This window comes from Entelurus aequoreus, linkage group LG03, assembly GCF_033978785.1.
Source record: "Entelurus aequoreus isolate RoL-2023_Sb linkage group LG03, RoL_Eaeq_v1.1, whole genome shotgun sequence".
NCBI classification, from domain to species: Eukaryota; Metazoa; Chordata; class Actinopteri; order Syngnathiformes; family Syngnathidae; genus Entelurus; species Entelurus aequoreus.
The window spans coordinates 94,229,110-94,252,967 of record NC_084733.1 but is presented as its reverse complement, the minus strand read 5'-3'; the positions used below and the strand labels follow the sequence as shown (position 1 = coordinate 94,252,967).

Below are 23,858 nucleotides of genomic sequence, written 5' to 3'. Positions count from 1 at the left end.
TAAACCCAAAACATCCTCCTCAACTTACTGTTTTTAACTGCTGAATCTTAGTCAGGAAACATAATTCAACAAATAAAATGAAATCAAAAGGCACTGGTCTCAGTTTTCTAGAGAAGAAACAAGCTGGTGTGTAAAGTGTGTTGACATGTGAGCACACACAATAATCAGCAATATTATTTTGTTGTAAGAGACTTTAAGTACAGTAATACACATCATACAACGGTACATGAATTTATAATACTTTTTTTATTTTTTTAATTGGATTATTTGGTATGGTAGAGGCGTACTGATTTGACAGACTGTACACAGGAAGTGTGTCCCGTATAATGTGTCCACAAGTACAGTACAAAACATGCACAATTCCTTCATAACGCTGTTAAAGAAAACAAAGGGAGAGCCACATGTGGGTTACCAAGCCCTGATCTAGAGGAAGCTACACTGTGGTGTGGCCAGAGGGAGCTTCAATGTCCCAGGGTTCAATGTCCTGTATCTGGGTTTACATATCTGGGCAAATTGGAAAATGTACAACTTTAGGAGCTGTGGACTTGATGTAGAAATGCAAAAGTGATGGTGAAGAAGATTTTACGTAGCCAGATATTTTGTGGTATTCTGTTGGAATCCTTAATAGCCCAAACTAAACAGACAAACCCTTTCTAACACAAATATTACAAAACTATGTCGGTCTTAAGTTTAGTAAGACACATGGAAACATGACGCAGTCAACAAGTAATATGGTGAATCAAACCGAATTGCCAGACCACCAAGTCACAAGACCTGAAACAGCTGTGCTTTTTAAACAAGATTGCATTTTAAATGCACCATAACAATGGAAAGGTGATAGTGTACAGTCCTGGTCAAAAGTGTACATACACTTGTAAAGAACATCATGTCATGACTGTCTTCAATCAATCAATCAATCAATGTTTACTTATATAGCCCTAAATCACGAGTGTCTCAAAGGGCTGCACAAGCCACAACGACATCCTCGGCTCAGATCCCACATCTGAGCCGTCTTGACTTTACAATCATTTCTACAACTCTTGTTTTATTGTGATGTAGTGATTGGAGCACATACTTGTTGGTCACAAAAAACATTCATGAAGTTTGCTTCTTTTATGAATTTATTATGGCTCTACTGAAAATGTGACTAATCAAAAGTATACATACAGCAATGTTAATATTTGCTTACATGTCCCTTGGCAAGTTGACCTGCAATAAGGCACTTTTGGTAGCCATCCACAAGCTTCTGCTTGACCACTTGACCACAAAATTGCTGCAGTTCAGATAAATGTGTTGCTTTTCTGACATGGACTTGTTTCTTCAGGATTGTCCACACCTTTAAGTCAGGACTTTGGGAAGGCCATTCTAAAACCTTCATTCTAGCCTGATTTAGCCATTCCTTTACCACTTTTGAGGTGTGTTTGGGGTCATTGTCCTGTTGGAACACCCAACTGCGCCCAAGACCCAACCTCCGGGCTGATGACTTTAGCTTGTCCTGAACAATTTGGAGCTAATCCTCCTTTTTCATTGTCCCATTTAAAGCAGCAGTTCCATTGGCATCAAAACAGGCCCAGAGCATAATACTACCACCACCATGTTTGACGGTAGGCCTGGTGTTCCTGGGATTTTTCTCCTCCAAACTTATTGCTGGGTATTGTGGCCAAACAGCTCCATTGTTGTTTCATCTGACGTCACATGGACAAAGATAAGACCTTCTGGAGGAAAGTTCTATGGTCAGATGAAACAAAAATGGAGCTGTTTGGCCACAATACGCTTCATGCCAGCACAGACACACACCACATATGTGCAGAACCCAAAGTCACCTCCTTGATACACACATGAACTCAGCTTTGATCTGCCTGTTACAATGCACACGTGTATACAGTGTGTGTGTACATAGTAGTGTGTGTGTGTGAGCATGCAGGAAATCAAACATTCTTCAGAACCGCAGCCTGCAGCTGCTGGTGGATGGGAAGCAGGCAAGGTTGGTCCACCCCACGTCTGCTGGCCACTTTGAGCTAAGGACAAGTCGCTCCGGCCCTATGGCTAAGAAACATTGCTCTATTGCAGTGCTTCTCAATTATTTTCTGTTGCCCCCCGAGGAAGAAGAAAACATTTTGCACCGTGAATATCAATATTGCATAAATAGTCTATAAAATAGTTATAAACATAAGCTTATTAACATTGAAGAAAACAACACACGGTAGTTCCAGCAAAGTCAAGTGCTACATACGCTTCATCACAGTCTGCAAAATAAGCATGTTCCCCCAGGTCACAAGCACCCCCCCACTATTTGAGGAGGACTGCTCTACTGTGTGTTGTTGTTTAAAAGCATTGCCAGTAGAGATGGACCAAAAAATTAGAATTCTTGGCTAAAAGCAAAAACCTAACGAGGACACCAAGGTGTTTGCAAACCTTACAAAAGCATCTGTTTCTAGTAAAACTCACAAAGATACATTATTCCAGGCATTATTAGACATTTTGCATGTTTGGTTAAGGAATTATGTTTAAATAACTGCCATATTGAATGTGACATTTATACGCTCATACTGGGATAAAACTATTTTTTGTGTTTGCAAACTTTACAAAAGCACCCGATTCTAGAAAAACTCACAGAGATACATGTGTGGTGAAGCATGTTTAGATATTCCTCGTCCTCCAGTGATAATGTACCTGTAAGAAACTTACTTTATTTGTTGCCATGGAGGCCAGGATTAGTGATTTAGAAGTAGCAGCTCTTCCTGAGGGTGTTTCAGTGTTATAACTTCACCTTTATCTTGACTTTTTACACCAAAATGCGTCCATTCTCCCTTTTCTGTCTACACACTGTGTCTGCTTGTAAGTACTCTGTGTGTGTGCGCTGCCCAACATGCTCCTCTGTTCCTAAAACCAGCAATGTCACAATGTGACGACGCTCCGTCATGTCCGTGAACCGGTACTTTTCAAACAGAGTATAGTACCGTTTTTAATTCATTAGTACCGCGATATTATACTAGTACCGGTATACCGTACAACCCTAGTTAGCACAACAAGGAGCACGATGATATCACAAGCACACCAAGCAGAGAAGATAGGTGGACTTCACAGAGTACCAAAAAAAGTATTATTTTCTATTTTTGCTCAGAGCATAAGAGAAGTAATATAAGCATACATGAGGTCTATGCATTATTATTTTATCAAATAAAATAAATACCCTGTTTTGACGGCATGTCATTTTTCTCTATGTAGCTACATTTTTGACCGGCGCAATTATTCATACGATACGTCCTTTTTTATTTTTGTGTGTTATTTTGCAGTGTTGGTATTGAATTATTTGTCAAAAAGGCCAAAGTTAGCACATATAAGAGCAGAGGAGAAGCGATCACATTACAGACATTTTATGACTGGAGCTATGCTGCACATGTCCCTCGAACTTGATTCTGAAAGGAAAATGGTCTATCCACAGTGCATCTGTTAAGATTACCGCTCTTACATAATGTGCAGTAGAAAGAAATAGTGAGAGAAGTGAGGTTTGTTGTACAAAAATACTGGCTGGTGTCCCATCCAGTGGAACAGACCCGAGCAGTCTCCACACAGGGTTGTCTAAGTCTAAGTCTCCACACAGGGTTGTCTAAGTCTCTACACAGGGTTGTCTAAGTCTAAGTCTCCACACAGGGTTGTCTAAGTCTCTACACAGGGTTGTCTAAGTCTAAGTCTCCACACAGGGTTGTCTAAGTCTAAGTCTCCACACAGGGTTGTCTAAGTCTCTACACAGGGTTGTCTAAGTCTCCACACAGGGTTGTCTAAGTCTAAGTCTAAGTCTCCACACAGGGTTGTCTAAGTCTCTAGGTCTCCACACAGGGTTGTCTAAGTCTAAGTCTAAGTCTCCACACAGGGTTGTCTAAGTCTAAGTCTAAGTCTCCACACAGGGTTGTCTAAGTCTAAGTCTCCACACAGGGTTGTCTAAGTCTAAGTCTCCACACAGGGTTGTCTAAGTCTAAGTCTAAGTCTCCACACAGGGTTGTCTAAGTCTCTAAGTCTCCACACAGGGTTGTCTAAGTCTAAGTCTCTAAGTCTCCACACAGGGTTGTCTAAGTCTAAGTCTCTAAGTCTCCACACAGGGTTGTCTAAGTCTAAGTCTCTAAGTCTCCACACAGGGTTGTCTAAGTCTAAGTCTCTAAGTCTCCACACAGGGTTGTCTAAGTCTAAGTCTCTAAGTCTCCACACAGGGTTGTCTAAGTCTAAGTCTCTAAGTCTCCACACAGGGTTGTCTAAGTCTAAGTCTCTAAGTCTCCACACAGGGTTGTCTAAGTCTAAGTCTCTAAGTCTCCACACAGGGTTGTCTAAGTCTAAGTCTCTAAGTCTCCACACAGGGTTGTCTAAGTCTAAGTCTCTAAGTCTCCACACAGGGTTGTCGCCAATGGCAAAGCTGAGCCACAACAAACAAGGTGGGTGGACTTGGCTGTCCAGTGCACCAGGACAATATGAGCCTGAAGCCTAGACTCTTACTGATAGAAGACTAGATCAAAGGCCTGTCCCGGGGTTAGCAGCCCAACAAGCTGGCAGATGAGAGATAATGAGCAGACTGTGGGAGAAATGATGAAGGACAGAGCTGCCTCTTGATGACAACGGCTGAGAATAAAACCTGGGCCACATATACATTTCATCCATATATTACACTTTTTTGTTGCAGATTTAAAAAAACTAAACAATCAATGTTTTTCTCCTCTTGCTGCGGTATACTTTTCCATAAATGATGCCCGGGTTGTCCCCATACCAATCATTTGGGACCAGTACCTAGATGTATATTGATACTTTTCAAAATAAAGGGAACTACAAAAAATTTCAATTTTGGCTTTATTTTAACAGAAAATCTTACAATACAATAAACATATGTTTCCTATTACACTCAAAGAACAACAATAGAAGGTTAAATCTTAAATTAAAGGGCATTAAACACATTGGGCTTTTCTTGTTGCACTCAAAGAACAATTTACAATTTTCCATATTAATATAGTCTGCCATAATCAAGGATTATATTATATTATATATTTTACACACACATATATATATATATATATATACACACACGCACGCACGCAAACACACACACACACACACACACACACACACACACACACACACACACACACACACATACATACATACATACATACATACATACATACATATAATATTATATACACTATTTAGGAAAAATTTCCCTTGTGGATCAATAAAGTTTGTCTAAGTCTATTAGGTTAGAACAGACCTGGGCATTCTACGGCCCGCGGGCCACATCCGGCCCTTTGTGCGTCCCTGTCTGGCCCGCGTGAGACCAATCATAAATTACAAAATAAATTTAAAAAGTGTCTATGTCGAGTGTGCAATACAACGGTGCTGCTTTTGTTTTGAAAAGCGTTATTTGTATTACTTCCGTGTGGACGTATGCGCGTGCGCGATTGTGAGTGAATGTGAACAGCAGCAATCACAAATTACAAAATAAATTTAAAAAAACATCTATGCAACTGTGCTGCTTTTATTTTGAAAAGTGTTATTTATGGGCGTATGTCCGTGTGTAACCTGTGAGTGAAGGTGCACAGCGACAAGTGATGAGACGCTAAAAAGAGAAAAGTTGATGAGGAATGGCGTGTTTTCAACAAGACATGGACTGCCAAGTATTTCTTTACAGAAATTAAAGGTAAAGCCATGTGCTTAATTTGTGCTACACAGCTTGCTGTGTTTAAAGAATATCATTTGAGCACGAAGAAAAATACCGGAATCTGTCTGATGAAGAGCGCGCAAGGGAGGCTGATGCGTTGATGGTAAAACTGCAAACCCAACAAGGACTTTTTGCCAAATTTCCCACCCCCAGAGATGCAGCCGTCAGGACAAGTTTCATCATTTCTCACAAAATCGCCAGAAAAAGTAAGGCGTTTTCTGACAGAGAGTTTATTAAGGAGTGCTTATTGGACTCTGTTGCGCTGATATGCCCGGAGAAGAGGGGCGCATTTGAGAACGTGTCACTCTCCCGACGCACTGTAACGAGGCGGGTTGAGACCATCGTTGGAAAATTGGAGCTTCAGCTGTAGAACAGAACGGCCGACTTTGACTGTTTTCTGTTTCTGGCTTTGGATGAGAGCTGCGATGTACGTGACACCGCCCAGCTGCTCATCTTCTTACGTGGGATAACTGCAGACTTTCGAATCACGGAGGAGCTGGCAGCCATGCAGTCAATTAAAGAGACAACCACAGGTAATGACTTGTTCACATAGGTAAATGCGTGTTTGGACATGTTAGGACTGAAATGGGACAAGCTGGCAGGTGTGACAACAGATGGTTGTTCAAATCTGACGAGGAAAAATGTTGGACTTTTAAAGAGGATGCAGGATAAAGTGACAGAAATGGACATTTTTGCATTGTATTATACATCAGGAAGTGTTGTGTAAGACAGTGTTCAAAATAAAACCATCAAAAGCAATCTGCTTTTGTATAAACTTAAGTTAGGTTGAATGAAATTATTATTATTGTTATTATTATTATTTATCTTACGGTATATCAAAAATAATTTGAGCAAAATTTAATTGAAATATTGTCGGTGTGGCCCTCCAGCAGTGCTCGGGTTGCTCATGCGGCCCCCGGTAAAAATTAATTGCCCACCCCTGGGTTAGAATATAATTCAAAGTTTATTTACATTATATTAAATTATTCATGATTTATGGTTGCCACTCCTGGTCTGTGCTTTAAGAAAAATACAATTAGTAAGTACTAAAAACAAAACTATGGATAAATGTACACAGATTGACTGATTGATTGAAACTTTTATTAGTAGATTGCACAGTACAGTACGTATTCCGTACAATTGACCACTAAATGGTAACACCCCAATAAGTTTTACAACTTGTTTAAGTCGGGGTCCACGTTAATCAATTCGTGGTATACCGTACAACTCTAAACCCACAGTACTAATTACTAATTTGGACAATTTCAAAGTAATCAGACGCTTCTAGAGATATTTTTTTGAAATATAGAGACTTTTTAGTCTCATTGGACACCAGTGGAGACATAAAAGCACCAATCACTCTTATTGAGCAGCAGTATACTTCTCCCATCTAAAGTCATCTAAAACCTTCTTTGTCATGCCGAACGCCAACAATAAACCAGAGAATATACTTTTACACATTGTGCTTTTCATGTTTAAGTCACTTTTTGTCTCACCTCCTGGGTCCACCCAGCACACGCATCATGGCAATCTGCAAATTAGACACTTTCACTAGCGCCCACATTGTGAAATCAAAGTGCATTGGGCCTCCATGTGAAATTCCAGCATATAAGAAGCATAAGTGAGTTCAGCAGCATGACATATCACAATCAGGCCAGCGTACTATTAATAGGAGGCATTGCACTAACCTTTCTTACTAAGGGTGTCAGATGACCAATAATTGAAGTAAAAACACCACCACTGTGTGTACAACGCAACATGACAATAAAGTCATCATGCTGGGAAACACTCATGCTTAGACTTGCCAACTCTCCCGGATTCTGCAGAAGACTCCTGGAAACTGCCCTTGTCTAAAGTCTTCCCCACTGTACTTACACAATATAATATCAAAACTATATGTTAATACTAATCAATTACAACACAGATTTGATTTTAAATGTATGTACTGTATTTTCCAGACCATAGGGCGCACCGGATTATAAGGCGCACTGCAGATGGTCTATTTTCAATCTTTTTCATACAAAAGTCGCACCGGATTATAAGGCGCATTAAAGGAGTCATATTATTATGATTATTTTCTAAATGTAAAAGACTTCCTTGTGGTCTACATAACATGTAATGCTGCTTCTTTGCTCAAAATGTTGCATAGATGATGTTTTACACATCATCTTCAACTCACTTTCTGACAGTCTCTTCAGGATGCGCCGTTTTGTGGGCGCTCTTATTTACGTGCCTCCACTTGGACAGCGTCTTCTTTGTTGTAGCGGTGTAGCGTGCAAGGACGGGAGTGGAAGAAGTGTCAAAAGATGGCGCTAACTGTTTTAATGACATTGACACTTTACTTCAATCAATAACGGAGCAGCATCTCCTCATCCGTGGCTCACTAGTGCAACAACAACACCCGAAATGTGTCCTGTGACCGGAACTCTCTAATAACTAAAGTTCCTTGGGTGAATAATGTCAACTCACTACACCGGTATGTTTTAGTGCTTTCATGGTGAGTTTACAGTCAGATATAAGTAAGAACTTTACACTACTTTATATTAGAAATGGCAACAGTGGAGGATGAATGTCACATAAGAAAATAGAGAAAAAGAAGAAGCTTATCCACTACGGTGTCGGCACGGACTACAAAGGCTGACGCGCCCAATTTTTCAGGACTTATGCAGATCCCAAAAACATATCAGCAGGTACCAGAAGGTAAGAAAAGTTGTTTTTGCATAATATTGTGAAACAAAACAGCAGATAATATGTCTTACTTTATACACACAGCATAATAATACTTCTATGCTTGAAACTCTGCATGTCAACATCTCCGTTCGGTGCCACACCCACAAAATGCCCAAGCAACCATTTCCACATCAACACCGTATGAAACAAATAGTCAACAACAGAAGGAGATAACGTCCGCAGGAACCTACCACATAGTGAAGGACGTACACTATTTGATTAACTATTATGCACCACATATATATGGTGTATCGTGACATGGCCTAAACATATCCACATATATATGGTGTATCGTGACATGGACTAAACATATCCACATATATGTGGTGTATCGTGACATGGACTAAACATATCCACATATATATGGTGTATGGTGACATGGACTAAACATATCCACATATATATGGTGTATGGTGACATGGACTAAACATATCCACATATATATGGTGTATCGTGACATGGACTAAACATATCCACATATATATGGTGTATGGTGACATGGACTAAACATATCCACATATATATGGTGTATCGTGACATGGCCTAAACATAACCACATATATATGGTGTATGGTGACATGGACTAAACATATCCACATATATATGGTGTATCGTGACATGGACTAAACATATCCACATATATATGGTGTATGGTGACATGGACTAAACATATCCACATATATATGGTGTATCGTGACATGGACTAAACATATCCACATATTAATAAAAGGCCATATCGCCCAGCCCTAACTATGATATACATGATTTCCTAAATATACGTTACAAACTAAAAGTCATCAGTACTAATATGTGTGGTGGCACAACAACTCACCAAGGCCTGGCTGGTGAGAAGCTCTGCACAAACTGTTCAACCATGAATGAGAAAAAGGGTATTTTGAGAAGTCTGTATTTGCGTAGACAGATGTGCAACAGAGTGCAGTGTAGCTAACAACAATCCTCATTCCCCAACAAGCATCCTTCCATCCTTACTACAAGTGATACACATACTACATTAGCAAAAGCCTGGTAACAACAAACTAATTAGCAGTGTGTTTTAACTGCTTAATCCTCAACAAAAACAGCATTTAGCACTCATTTAACAGGCTGTGAGTGATTGTTGCAGGTCAGGCCTGCTGGCAAACATACTTGTGTAGCTCCAGGCACACATGTTTGGACTTCAAACTGCACCTATCAACACTTGGCCATGGAAGCTGATTGGCCACACTGACAATAGTGAAATCCAAGTAAGATGAAATATCTCAAATAAGGGTGATATTTGCTTATTTTCTGTCTGATAAGATCATTCTTCTCACTAAGCAGATTTTATGTTAGCGTGTTTTACTTGTTTGAAGTGTTTTGGTCCTAAATGATCTCAGTAAGATATTACAGCTTGTTGCTGAGATTTGATGAGCTATATTGAGTAAAACATGCTTGGAACTAGAATATCAACTGTTGCAAAGCTGTGTCATCAACACTCACAAGTAGGGATGATGTTTGATAAGAAATGATCGAGTTCGAGCCCATTATCGAATCCTCTTATCGAACAGATTCCTTGTCGATTCTCTTATCGATTCCAGATAGGTTGTTGTATATGGAAAAAAACAATATTTGGTTTAGCAAAAGCTCACTTTTATTTTATAAAAAAAAAAAAAAAATTTTTAAAAAATTAAAAATATTGACTGTTACCCCCCTAAAAAAAATAAAAAAATATTGACTGTTGTTACCAAAAGTATATTAAGTGGGATTTTTCAGAAAAACAAATATATACAGTAACACAAAAACAACCTGTCTCTGTGATCACTATAGGTGTATAAATAATAATATAGTGTTAAATAAAATCAGTCCCTTGGGCACAAAACTGAAAATAACACAGCTCTCCAAAAAGTGCACTTCTGCTGCTATTGGAACATACTAGCTACACACACTATGACACTAAGAACACCACAGTCATCAATCAACAATTCTTCCCCCCCTTACATGAGAGCGAAGCCTGGCAATAATTGCATATTGCCTGTTTTGCCCTCACTATACGTGTTGAGGTTGTACAGCTTGGCAGACAGCTAACAAACAATCCAAGACGTCTAATAAAGTTCCAAAGCAGATTAATCCATTTAGGCTCTTTATTGTTGTTGATCTTGCTTTGTCTTTTCCTATTTTTACTTTTGTCTTGCACTGGATTGTTATTTTTTATTTTTTTAAATTGAAATACACACAATGACAAATGTATAAGCTATGTGATTCAATTAACATACTGAAATGTAATACACAATATGTAAATATTAGCTTCACACAAATATACAGTACTATCATCAAACAAATACTTGTGAGTGTTGAAACTATTTCGATGGTGGAAATACACGACTGGCAGCCATTTTAAGTCCTCAAAACATCCATTGAAACAGTGCACAAAAATCGTTTTTCAATAAACATATTAGTATTAAATTTAACCACTTTCCACCTTAATATTGACTTACATAAACAAGTTAAACAGTTTACTTACAGACTTATCTTTTCCAAGGCTTGTAAGAGCTAACACAACGTGTCTACTTCTCAATTGTCTCATCAACTGAACTGACGTCACCAACCCGGAAGTGCCCAAACTAATGACGCGTAGTATTTTCATATCACCACAAGTCTACAATCAAACGGGCATAACATTGCCGTCCCACAGGGCATTTCCTGTGGGAAGGGATTCGTTCTCGGGATTCGAATAAAGAACCAACTCTTTTTCTTTACCATAGTGGCCTCGATAACGGGAACTGGTTCTCAAAAAGGGATTCGAGTCCATGGAATCGGTTCTTTTCTTATCGAACAACCGGGAGAACCGGTTTCGAACATCATCCTTACTCACAAGTATAAAACTACCTTTTTAAAGTAATCATTTCTTATTTCAAACACAAAATAAAAAATCATGATTTTGACACAATTGTGTCTCATAATGAAAACAGATGACAGCCAAATGGACTTTGCTGTTTTATTTTCAATGAAACAATAGAAAATAGGTACTCATATAGTAGTACAGTTGGCACAGTACAGCAAACTATTTAAAAATTTCACATGTGACATTTCTAACAATTTTGAACAGAAATAGTTCATGCACATTCAGATGAATTCTTCAAAACTACAATTAAAAAATGTTTTGGCCGGGGGCCGGGCTGTATATATGCGCACTAATTGGCTGAAAGAGCACGCACTTGGCGCGATGATGTCATGTTGTCGATGGAAAAATGCATTTTTAGACAATATGATTTGCCTGAGCGGCTAGGAGACCCCGAGAGTAACAAGCGCTTGCCTTGTTGCCTTTCCATTAAGAACAATAAACTAGTTTTTAGTATAAGTTTGGTGGTTTCAAGAAATGTAATGCCGAGTGCATATCATTATGTCAAGATAATGGCACTAGCATTTACTTCATTTAAGAATATTTTTCAACATATTGAGCAAAAAGGTCTCATATTTGTTTTTTCTATCAAGAAAAGTGCACTTGTTATTAGTGAGAATATACTTATTTTATGGTATTTTTGGGTTCATTGAAGTTAGCTAACTTGACTTGTTTTGGAAAGTCTTGACAAGCCAAATGTTCTTGTTGTATTGGCAGATCATTTGGCTTATTTCAAAATAAAATACCCCTCATTTTTGTATTTTTTTTTACTTGGTTTATAACACTGACTTTTTGCAGTGCAGGGAGTGCAAAGTTGACTGCACTTGCAAGGATTACAGTTCAGCTATGACAACAGAGTGGAGGTTGGGGTGACAAAGTAGCAGTCCTGACGTCTTGTGGAGTTTAGCGGTCAAACTTGACCCAGGCTGGCACGCCAATCAATTCCTGAAGCTGACATGCACCTCCACCAGACGTGTAGCTTGTAAAACGTTTAGTGGTGCTGGTGCAACTGCATCATCTACTACCTGGGTGTCAAAGTCAAGATCCAAGATCTATGGATGAGATTGGATTAGTATTAGAAGCAGCCCGCAGGCCACAGCCGCCTGCTGCTGTTTTGCACGCACCAATACTCCATCAGTGTTGGCGCTAGGAATTTTCAAAATGGGGTCCAGGTACCCCATCAAGTCGTAACAATGGGGTCCCACAGTACATTTTTGGAGTCCCTCTTTTTTGTAAGCGTTTTGAAAACAATCCATCCATTTTCTACCGCTTTTCCCTTGTTTTTTTAAACTACATTTATTATGGCCGTCAGCGAAGAAGGATCCATAGATTAGCCCCACTGTCATATAGAGCCAGGGTCTATAGCAGGGGTCACCAACCTTTTTGAAAGCAAGAGCTACTTCTTGGGTACTGATTAATGCGAAGGGCTACCAGTTTGATACACACTTAAATAAATTGCCAGAAATAGCCAATTTGCTCAATTTACCTTTAACTCTATGTTATTATTAATAATTAATGATATTTACACTTCATTGAACGGTTTAAAAGAGGGGAAAACACGAAAAAAATGACAATTAAATTTTGAAACATAGTTTATCTTCAATTTCGACTCTTTAAAATTCAAAATTCAACCGAAAAAAAGAAGAAAAAAACTAGCTAATTCGAATCTTTTTGAAAAAATTAAAAAAAGAATATATGGAACATCATTAGTAATTTTTCCTGATTAAGATTACTTTTAGAATTTTGATGACATATTTTAAATAGGTTAAAATCCAATCTACACTTTGTTAGAATATATAACAAATTGGACCAAGCTATATTTCTAACAAAGACAAATCATTATTTCTTCTAGAATTTCCAGAACAAAAATTTTAAAAGGAATTCAAAAGACTTTGAAATAAGATTTAAATTTGATTCTACAGATTTTCTAGATTTGCCAGAATATTTTTTTTGAATTTTAATCATAACAAGTTTAAAGAAATATTTCACAAATATTCTTCGTAGAAAAAACAGAAGCTAAAATGAAGAATTAAATTAAAATGTATTTATTATTCTTTACAATAAAAAAAATAAATTTACTTGAACATTGATTTATTTAAATTGTCAAGAAAGAAGACGAAGGAATTTAAAAGGTAAAAAGTAGGGATGTCCGATAATGGCTTTTTGCCGATATGCCGATATTGTCCAACTCTTTAATTACCGATACCGATATCATCCGATACCGATATCAACCGATATATACAGTCGTGGAATTAACACATTATTATGCCTAATTTGGACAACCAGGTATGGTGAAGATAAGGTACTTTTTAAAAAAATGAATCAAATAAAATAAGATAAATAAATTAAAAACGTTTTCTTGAATAAAAAAGAAAGTAAAACAATATAAAAACAGTTACATAGAAACTAGTAATTAATGAAAATGAGTAAAATTAACTGTTAAAGGTTAGTACTATTAGTGGAGCAGCAGCACGCACAATCATGTGTGCTTACGGACTGTATCCCTTGCAGACTGTATTGATATATATTGATATATAATGTAGGAAGCAGAATATTAATAACAGAAAGAAACAACCCTTTTGTGTGAATGAGTGTGAATGGGGGAGGGAGGTTTTTTGGGTTGGTGCACTAATTGTAAGTGTATCTTGTGTTTTTTATGTGGATTTAATAAAAAAAAAACTAAAAAAAAACAAACGATACTGATAATAAAAAAAACGATACCGATAATTTCCAATATTACATTTTAACGCATTTATCGGCCAATAATATCGGCAGACCGATATTATCAGATATCTCTAGTAAAAAGGTATATGTGTTTAAAAATCCTAAAATCATTTTTAAGGTTGTATTTTTTCTCTAAAATTGTCTTTCTGTAAGTTATAAGAAGCAAAGTAAAAAAAATTAATGAATTTATTTAAACAAGTGAAGACCAAGTCTTTAAAATATTTTCTTGGATTTTCAAATTCTATTTGAGTTTTGTCTCTCTTAGAATTAAAAATGTCGGGCAAAGCGAGACCAGCTTGCTAGTAAATAAATACAATTTAAAAAACAGAGGCAGCTCACTGGTAAGTGCTGCTATTTGAGCTATTTTTAGAACAGGCCATCGGGCTACTCATCTGGTCCTTACGGGCTACCTGGTGCCCGTGGGCACCGCATTGGTGACCCCTGATCTATAGTCTGGAATGTACAGGAAGTTTTGATTCCAGTGCGTTTGAGTGGCGATCAGAGTTGGACATCCTGGGAACTAGGAGAGTTAGTACGAAGGAGAAGAAGAAGATGACCGAAGCATGACAATAACATGACTTCCTTCACACATCATTTGAGCAGTTTTAGGCATTTAAATGTTGGAAATCTAAAAATCACAAATCGAATCTCAATTTTTGGCAAAAAAAACAAATTAGTTGTTTTTTTTTCCTTCTAAAAATGGTGCATGTCTAGTCCTTTGAACACTTTGTTCACCAATGTTCAACTCCAGGTCCAGGGGCCACACCTGGACCACCACATCATTTTATGTGGCCCGCAAAAACTTGAATATATTAGGACACTGGAACTTTTTTAAAAAATGTATTTAAATTTGGAGGGCAACATTTTTTTTATTCTTTCCCTTGAATATCATAATTTGAACAAGCTAATAATTTTCTTTGGTCATTGTACAAAACATTTTTGAAATCAATTCTACAATAGCTGGACTCGAATATCTGCTGGCCACCTTGACTGGTGACTCCAAAGCATCAGTTTGTTGGTCAGAAATAATGACAAATTAAATAAAATAATCAAATGAAGTGGTATAATTGCCTCATGATATTAATTGAGTATCATGAGGCAATTATACTCTGTTTTATATGGTTATATTTATTATTTTTACAACGGCCCTCCGAGGCAGCTGTGACGTGGCCCCCGATGAAAGTGAGTTTGCCGCCCCAGTGACCTAGTTCCTGTTACACAGTGTTGCCAGATGTCACGAGGGAAACACTAGCAACTCTTTGGAAACAAGTGGCTTATAATAAGCTGACTTGGCCACACTGGGAATAGAAGCAGCCTGAAAGACACACCGCATTAGTCCCTGAACAATATTATCGCATTTCATTCAACTACTGTGCATGTACGCTATACCGGTGCTAGTATAGTATCGCGGTAATAATTCATCAAAAACGGTACTATACTCTGTTTGAAAAGTACAGCTTCCTGGGCATCGTCACGTCATGACATTGCTGGTTTTACCAGCAGAGGAGCATGTTGGGCAGCGCACACACACAGAGTACTTACAAGCAGACGCAGTGTGTAGACAGAAAAGGGAGAATGGACATATTTTCTATTGTTTCATTGAAAATAAAACAGCAAAGTCCATTTGGCTGTCATCTGTTTTAATTATGAGACAAAATTGTGTCAAAGTCATGATTTTTTTTGTTCATGCTTGAAATAAGAAATGATTACTTATAAAAAGTAGTTTTATACTTTGTGAGTAGAGATGTCCGATAATATCGGCAGACCGATATTATCGGACCACACCGATAAATGCGTTAAAATGTAATATCGGAAATTATCGGTATCGTTTTTTTTATTATCGGTATCGTTTTTTTAATTTTTTTTTATTGTTATTAAATCCACATAAAAAACACAAGATACACTTACAATTAGTGCACCAAGCCAAAAAACCTCCCTCCCCCCATTCACACTCATTCACACAAAAGGGTTCAATCAATCAATCAATGTTTATTTATATAGCCCTAAATCACAAGTGTCTCAAAGGGCTGTACAAGCCACAACGACATCCTCGGTGTCGAGTGGGTCTGACATAATATTGTGAAAGTCCAACACATCAGCGAAAGTCCAGTCCATGGTGGGGCCAGCGGGAACCATCCCGAGTGGAGACGGGTCAGCAGCGTAGAGATGTCCCCATCTGATGGACAGGCTAGCGGTCCACCCCGTTTATTCTGCTTCCTACATTATATATCAATATATATCAATACAGTCTGCAAGGGATACAGTCCGTAAGCACACATGATTGTGCGTGCTGCTGCTCCACTAATAGTACTAACCTTTAACAGTTAATTTTACAAATTTTCATTCATTACTAGTTTCTATGTAACTGTTTTTATATTGTTTTACTTTCTTTTTTATTCAAGAAAATGTTTTTAATTTATTTATCTTATTTTATTTGATTCATTTTTTTAAAAAGTACCTTATCTTCACCATACCTGGTTGTCCAAATTAGGCATAATAATGTGTTAATTCCACGACTGTATATATCGGTTGATATCGGTATCGGTTGATATCGGTATCGGTAATTAAAGAGTTGGACAATATCGGCAAAAAGCCATTATTGGACATCCCTACTTGTGAGTGTCGATGACACAACAGTTGATATTCTAGTTTCAAGCATGTTTTACTCAATATAGCTCATCAAATGTCAGCAACAAGCTGTAATATCTTACTGAGATCATTTAGGAGCAAAACACTTCAAACAAGTAAAACACTCGAACATCAAATCTGCTTAGTGAGAAGAATGATCTTATCAGACAGAAAATAAGCAAATATCACCCTTATTTGAGATATTTCATCTTACTTACAATTCACTTTTTGCAGTGTACATAACATGTAAAGGTGGTTCTGTGGTCAAAATGTTGCATTGATTACGTTTTACAGACACTTTTCGAGACGCTCTTTAGGATGCGCCGATACGTGCCTCCACTTTGACTGCGTCTACTCCCTGTCATCCATCTTGTCGTTTTTAGCGCTTCCATAACGAGACGACTGACAAAAGACATAAGTGAGAACTATACACAGCCACTTTAGATTAGAAATGGCAACAGCGGCGGATGCATGTGCATGTACGAGCCAGTCTGCCCCACAACAGGAGGATAGAGGAAAAGAAGGATCTTATTGAGTCCAGCGCAGACTACAATGGCGGACATTTATAACATGTGTGGATAATACGCTGACAAATTAGTGAGGTGGGCAATTGTGCACATTCCAAACGACTCGTTTGGCGGCAGTAGAAAAGAAAGGCAAGATTATTTTATAAATATCTCCACAGTGGTTTGATTTCACATTTTCTCCCACATGCACAACAGCAGGTACCAATAAAGTTAAAGTTAAAGTAGCAATGATTGTCACACACACACTAGGTGTGGTGAAATTTGTCCTCTGCATTTGACCCATCACTCTTGTTCACCCCCTGGGTGGTGAGGGGAGCAGTGGGCAGCAGCGGTGGCCACGCCCGGGAATCATTTTGGTGATTTAACCCCCAATTCCAACCCTTGATGCTGAGTGCCAAGCAGGGAGGTAATGGCTCCCATTTTTATAGTCTTTGGTATGACTCGGCCGGGGTTTGAACTCACGACCTACCCATCTCAGGGCGGACACTCTAACCACTAGGCCACTGAGTAGGTAAGACAAGTTAACAGTAGGGCCCATTTAAGATACAGTTTATTTGCCACAATGAAGGTGTTTATTACTAGCTTGGGAGAGCGGCTCCACACTGTGTATTGACACTCATTATTAGCTGCTAGCCACTTCGAGAGGATCAGCATTAGTCAACAACGTACTTTTTCACGAAAACTGTCCAATGATGATTGATTACACGTCATAGGAATGGACGTCATCTGTGAATGGAGGACCTCCTAAGTAGTAGCATATAATGAATTATTGATTATTTCAAGGAACCTTTTTGTCCTAGTTGGAGTGAGCTTCATAGAAGAAATGACCCAAACCGTCCCCTCAGACCAGTGGGCCCCAACCACCGGTCCGGGGACCGGTACTGGCCCGTGACGCATTTGCTAGCGGGCTGCAGAGAAACATGAAATACTTTATAAACTGCATTTACTGAGACTGTCCCACTAGACACAGCAATGAGCGTGTTTATAGATGAACAATAACACTCCTCATAGGAAGTTGCCATTTGTTATAACTTTGTGACATGATACAATGCACATCAATCAACATATCAAATATAAAAGTGACATATTGTAGCCAAAGGCTGATTTCCCTCTGCGTGTCATTGCAAAGAAACAAGTCCAGGACTCCCACTTATTCAGCATTATAGTGACTTGTATTTTTAATGCATTATTATTGCTGTATTTTTATCTGGCACAAGTGGAAAGCCGGTCCCTGGAAACAATGCCTACATTAAACCGGTCCCTGGTGCAAAAAAGGTTGGGGACCACTGCCCCAGACGACCTGTAATATACAATAGTAGGGTTGGGTATCGAGTATCGATTGGAACCGGGACTTACTTTCCGATTCTCCCGGAATCGTTCAAAAGTTTAAATTTCGATTCCTAGTTTCGATACCCAGTCTGCCGACCGGAAAAAAAGAATAAGTCTGCCGACCGGAAGAAGAAACCGCTGAACACCCACCACCGGAAGTGTTAGCATAGCCGAGCCTATGTAGCCGAGCGAGTCAGTCAAGCATGGATAGCGGGCGTCGGCGGTCGAAAGTGTGGCTTTATTTCACTAAAAAAAAAATGAAATATCGGCGAAATGTAACACGTGCGACAGGACTGTTTCGCGCTTAGGAGGGTGCACGTCAACATGATGAAGCACCTCCGAGTTCATGCGTGTCCCGTCTTCGACGCGCTGCGCCGACCGTCCTCCTCCGGCTCCGTCGCCCAGCCTGGCACCTCCGTGACTGCACTGCAGTCTGAATCCGGTAAGTAAAACAATATATATGCAATAAATAATGTGTTTTGCGCCAACGTTGAGGCAGCTAACAAATTAGCCCGCATATTTTTTCATAGACAATTTACAACCTGCTAGCCAGGCTCCGCGGTGTGCTCAGCGTACTCCGTTCACCGTAGCGGCAATGGGGAAGATGTCAGTGCCACAGACGGAAGAGTGCCACAGAAAGGTCACTGCACACATAGTCAAAAGACTGCATCCCTTTTCAGAGGTGGAATCTCCAACATTTGGGTTAGTTAAGCAATAACGTTAGAGCTAAGCTAATTGATACTGGGCTAAACAGTTTACATGTTTGTTTATGTTTGCAGGGATATGGTGAAAACTCTCAACCCAAAATACATACCACCTTCCAGGGACTACCTGTCAAACACATTGATCCCGGCATGGGACAAGAAGAATCGGAACCGAGAATCGTCAGGAATCGGAATCGAAACAAAGAATCGGAATCGTTCGAATTCAAACGATATCCAACTCTATATATAGTGATGTAACCATTAATAGATTTATATTCAACTACATCCATCTGTGCTCGTCAGGTTTGCCTTTGGGAAGATGGGTATCGATCCGAGATCGTTTTAAAAGGGTATTGATCGATTTTATCACTACTAGAAAAATAAAAACATTTAAGAAGGGCAGACTTTATATGAGGTCACCTACCTAGGTTCCATTCTAGAGGCTAATCTTTCCTGTGATAAAATGGCAACCAAGGTAATCAAAAAGGTCAACCAACGAACAATATATCTCCATAGAATCTCTTCTCTGGTCAACAAAAGCACCATGAAGATTCCAGCGGGAACTCTCGTTCAACCCTTTTTCCATTACGCATGCACCTCCTGGTACCCTAGCACCTCCAAAACCCTCAAATCTAGACTCCAAACATCTCAGAACAAGCTAGTCAGATTACTTCTAGACCTCCACCCCAGATCCCACCTCACTCCTACCCACTTCTCCAAAGTGGGCTGGCTCAAGGTGGAGGACAGAGTTAAACAACTTGCCCTGAGCCTAGTCTATAAAATCCGCTACACCTCCCTGATACCGAAGTACATGTCAAACTACTTCCTTAACGTAAATGACCGCCATAACCACAACACCAGGGGGAGCTCCACTAACCACGTTAAACCCAGATTCCCATCTAACAAAGGTCTTAACTCATTCTCTTTCTATGCCACATCAATGTGGAATGCGCTCCCAACAGGTGTAAAAGAAAGGGCATCTCTATCCTCCTTCAAAACCGCAGTAAAACAACACCTTCAGGAAACTTCAACCCTAAACTAACACCCTCCCCGCTCCACCTCCCCGGACTGTAAATAATCAAATGTATATACTCATTCTTATGCTTTCTGAACTCACTATGCTCTCTGCTCGCTGTACATATCCTACCAAGTCACACCTACACGGTTTCAATGTCCATTTCTCTGATGATGCAATTGTTGATGACTGAAGTGATGATATCAACCAAACCCTCCGGATTGTAAATAATTCAATGTATATACTCTGATGATGAACTTGTGTGATGACTGTATTATGATGATAGTATATATCCGTACCATGAATTGATTTACGTGGACCCCGACTTAAACAAGTTGAACAACTTATTGGGGTGTTACCATTTAGTGGTCAATTGTACGGAATATGTACTGTACTGTGCAATCTACTAATAAAAGTTTCAATCAATCAATCAATTAAACCGGTCCCTGGTGCAAAAAAGGTTGGGGACCACTGCCTCAGACGACCTGTAATATATAATAGTGGTGTAACCATTCATGGATTTATATTCAACTACATCCATCTGTGCTCGTCAGGTTTGCCTTTGGGAAGATGGGTATCGATCCGAGATCGTTTTAAAAGGGTATTGATCGATTTTATCACTACTAGAAAAAGGAAAACATTTAAGAAGGGCAGACTTTATATCAGACCTGGGAAAATTAAGGCCCGGGGGCCCGTTGAGGTTTTTAATCTGGCCCGCCGGACATTCCCAAATCATTTTTTTAGATGTTTAAGATGTAAAGTGTAGCTGCCATTATGATGTGCACTCATCTTTTATAATGACCGGAAGTTGTCAACTATACTAAGTCTTTACATGCTTGGAATCTGCGCTTATGGATGATATACCAGTTACTATGGTCATGTAATTAGTTACTATGGTCATGTAATTAGTTACTATGGTCATGTAATTAGTTACTATGGTCATCTAATTAGTTACTATGGTCATCTAATTAGTTACTATGGTCATGTAATTAGTTACTATGGTCATCTAATTAGTTACTATGGTCATCTAATTAGTTACTATGGTCATGTAATTAGTTACTATGGTCATGTAATTAGTTACTATGGTCATCTAATTAGTTACTATGGTCATCTAATTAGTTACTATGGTCATCTAATTAGTTATTACGGTCATCTAATTAGTTACGATGGTCATCTAATTCGTTACTATGGTCATCTAATTAGTTACTATGGTCATGTAATTAGTTACTAGGGTCATATAATTAGTTACTACGGTCATCTAATTAGTAACTAGGGTCATATAATTAGTTACTATGGTCATCTAATTAGTTACTATGGTAATCTAATTAGTTACTATGGTCATCTACGTCACAGCAGCTCAGACGAGGCACCAAGCATTGTGGGTGGGAAGCGTTTCCACAGACGCGGAAGGAGATTTTCACAACAAAGTTCTAAAGCTTAGTGATATATAGAATAGAATAGAAAGTACTTTATTGATCCCTGGGGGAAATTCAGCAAATATCAGATATATCAGATTGTAGGTGGGTTTATTTTGTACCCTTCACGTTCATATTTCACCGTTTGTTGCATTTTTGTTGCGTTTCACTTGATTGTAAAATATGTCTATGGAAAGGGGGTGTGACGTTCATATTTTGTCAATATTCAGTGTTTTATCGTTCATAGAAACATTTAAAATTCCATTCCGTTTTTTAAGGGTTAGGGTTACAGCCCTTTGAGACACTTGTGATTTAGGGCTATATAAATAAACATTGATTGATTGATTGATTGATTCATTCACACTTGGTGGTGGTAAGCTACTTTCATAGCCACAGCTGCCCTGGGGTAGACTGACAGAAGCGTGGCTGCTAATTGCGCCAACGGTCCCTCCGACCACCACCTATCATTCATCATTCAATTCACCGGTGTGAGTGGCACCGGGGGCAAAGGGTGAAGTGTCCCGCCCAAGGACACAACGGCAGCGTTTTTTGTTTTTTTTTGGATGGTAAGAGGCGGGGAGCGAACCTGCAACCCTCAGGTTTCTGGCACGGTTGCTCTACCCACTACGCCATGCCGCCCAGGCCTGCTGTATATGAAGTTTAGCACTTTCAATGACGAACATGTTAAGCGTTATTCAGTCTGTCTGTGGCATGATAGAAAGTCAAAGGTCACAACAAATGCAAAGGGATACAAGACAACACAATAACTTACAGCTACAGCACAATTGCAAAAGCCACAAACAAAGCTAGTATGGTCCCTGAATCACAAATTCCCAACCGAATTGTTGATAAAACGATTCTTTACACCCCGATTATATATGTGTATTGACATTAGGGCTGGGCGATATATCGATATATCGTGGGTTTGTCTCTGTGCGATATAGAAAATGACTATATGGTGATATTGGAGTATACGTTCTCACGCAGTTGCTTTTAGCTGCGGGGCATTAAACTGCATGCGTTTCTCACTCTTTCCTGTCTCTCCATCTCACAGAGACTTAAAACAAGCGCACCTTCTTACATACGTCACGTGTGCAACGTCATACACCCTCGCCCAGCAGATAGGTAGCGACGTGGGTAAAGTTAGCTGTGATGCTAACAGCTAAGGTGTGGTTTAAGTGGTAATACAAGAGAAAGAAGGTGCGAATCTGGTAACAAATGGAGGAATAATTAATTCCCAAGAAAAACAGCAGGGGGTCCATCGTCTGTTGGTGTTTTGGCTTCAAGGAATATTTCTTTACATGTCAACTTCTCCGTTCGGTGCCACACCAACTAAATGCCGAAGCAACAATTTCCACATCAACACCGTAGGACACATACTATTTGATATGCAGCTCATTCTTATGTGACACTTATTGAAATATCTTGTGTGTCATCATGCACAAAAGTGCTCTTTATTTGTTTTAAACCAGTGGTTCTTAACCTGGTTGGAGGTACCGAACCCCACCAGTTTCATATGCGCATTCACCGAACCCTTCTTTAGTGAAAAATAAAAATAAAAAATTCAAATTCAAGACAAAGTTCTATGTTTTTGGTAACACTTTAGTATGGGGAACATATTCTAAGTAACAAAGACTTAATTTAGAGATTTTTGGAAACTAGGGGAACATATTCTAAGTAACAAAGACTTCATCATCACCATCAGCCGTTGTCAGTCCACTGCTGGACGAAAGCCTCAGCATGTTTCTGCCATAGTGAACAATCTCTCTTGGCGTACTCTTCATGCTGGTTATTAGCCTACACCTTCCACGCTGGCTTGGTGCGGGTTGGAAGGGGTATTTTATATCAGCGATCCTTCTCCTAGACTAATTGCCTTACTGGGCTGTTGAACTTAGTCTGTCAAAGACAAAGACAAAGACTTAATTTAGAGTTATTTGGTTAGGGTTAGGGCCAGGGTTAGAGGGTTAGGGTTATATTAAGGCCATGCCGAATAAGGCATTAATAAGTACCTAATAATGACTAGTTAAGAGCCAATACGTTACTAATTTGCATGTTAATAAGCAACTAATTAATGGTGAATATGTTCCCCATACTAAAGTGTTACCATGTTTTATTACTGGTGCACAAACTGAACCGTGCATGAACATCACCTTGTTCAAACAACAACACCAACAAAGTGCATGAACTCACAACAAATTACACACCTG

The 23,858-nt window shown here is 39.0% G+C and overlaps 1 protein-coding gene across 1 annotated transcript in view; it reads right to left on the bottom strand.

The window, feature by feature from the left end:
- LOC133645890 (TGF-beta-activated kinase 1 and MAP3K7-binding protein 2-like) overlaps positions 1-23,858 on the bottom strand; it is a 55,859-nt gene that overhangs the window by 30,874 nt on the left and 1,127 nt on the right. The gene's annotated exons all lie outside the window — the stretch shown is intronic.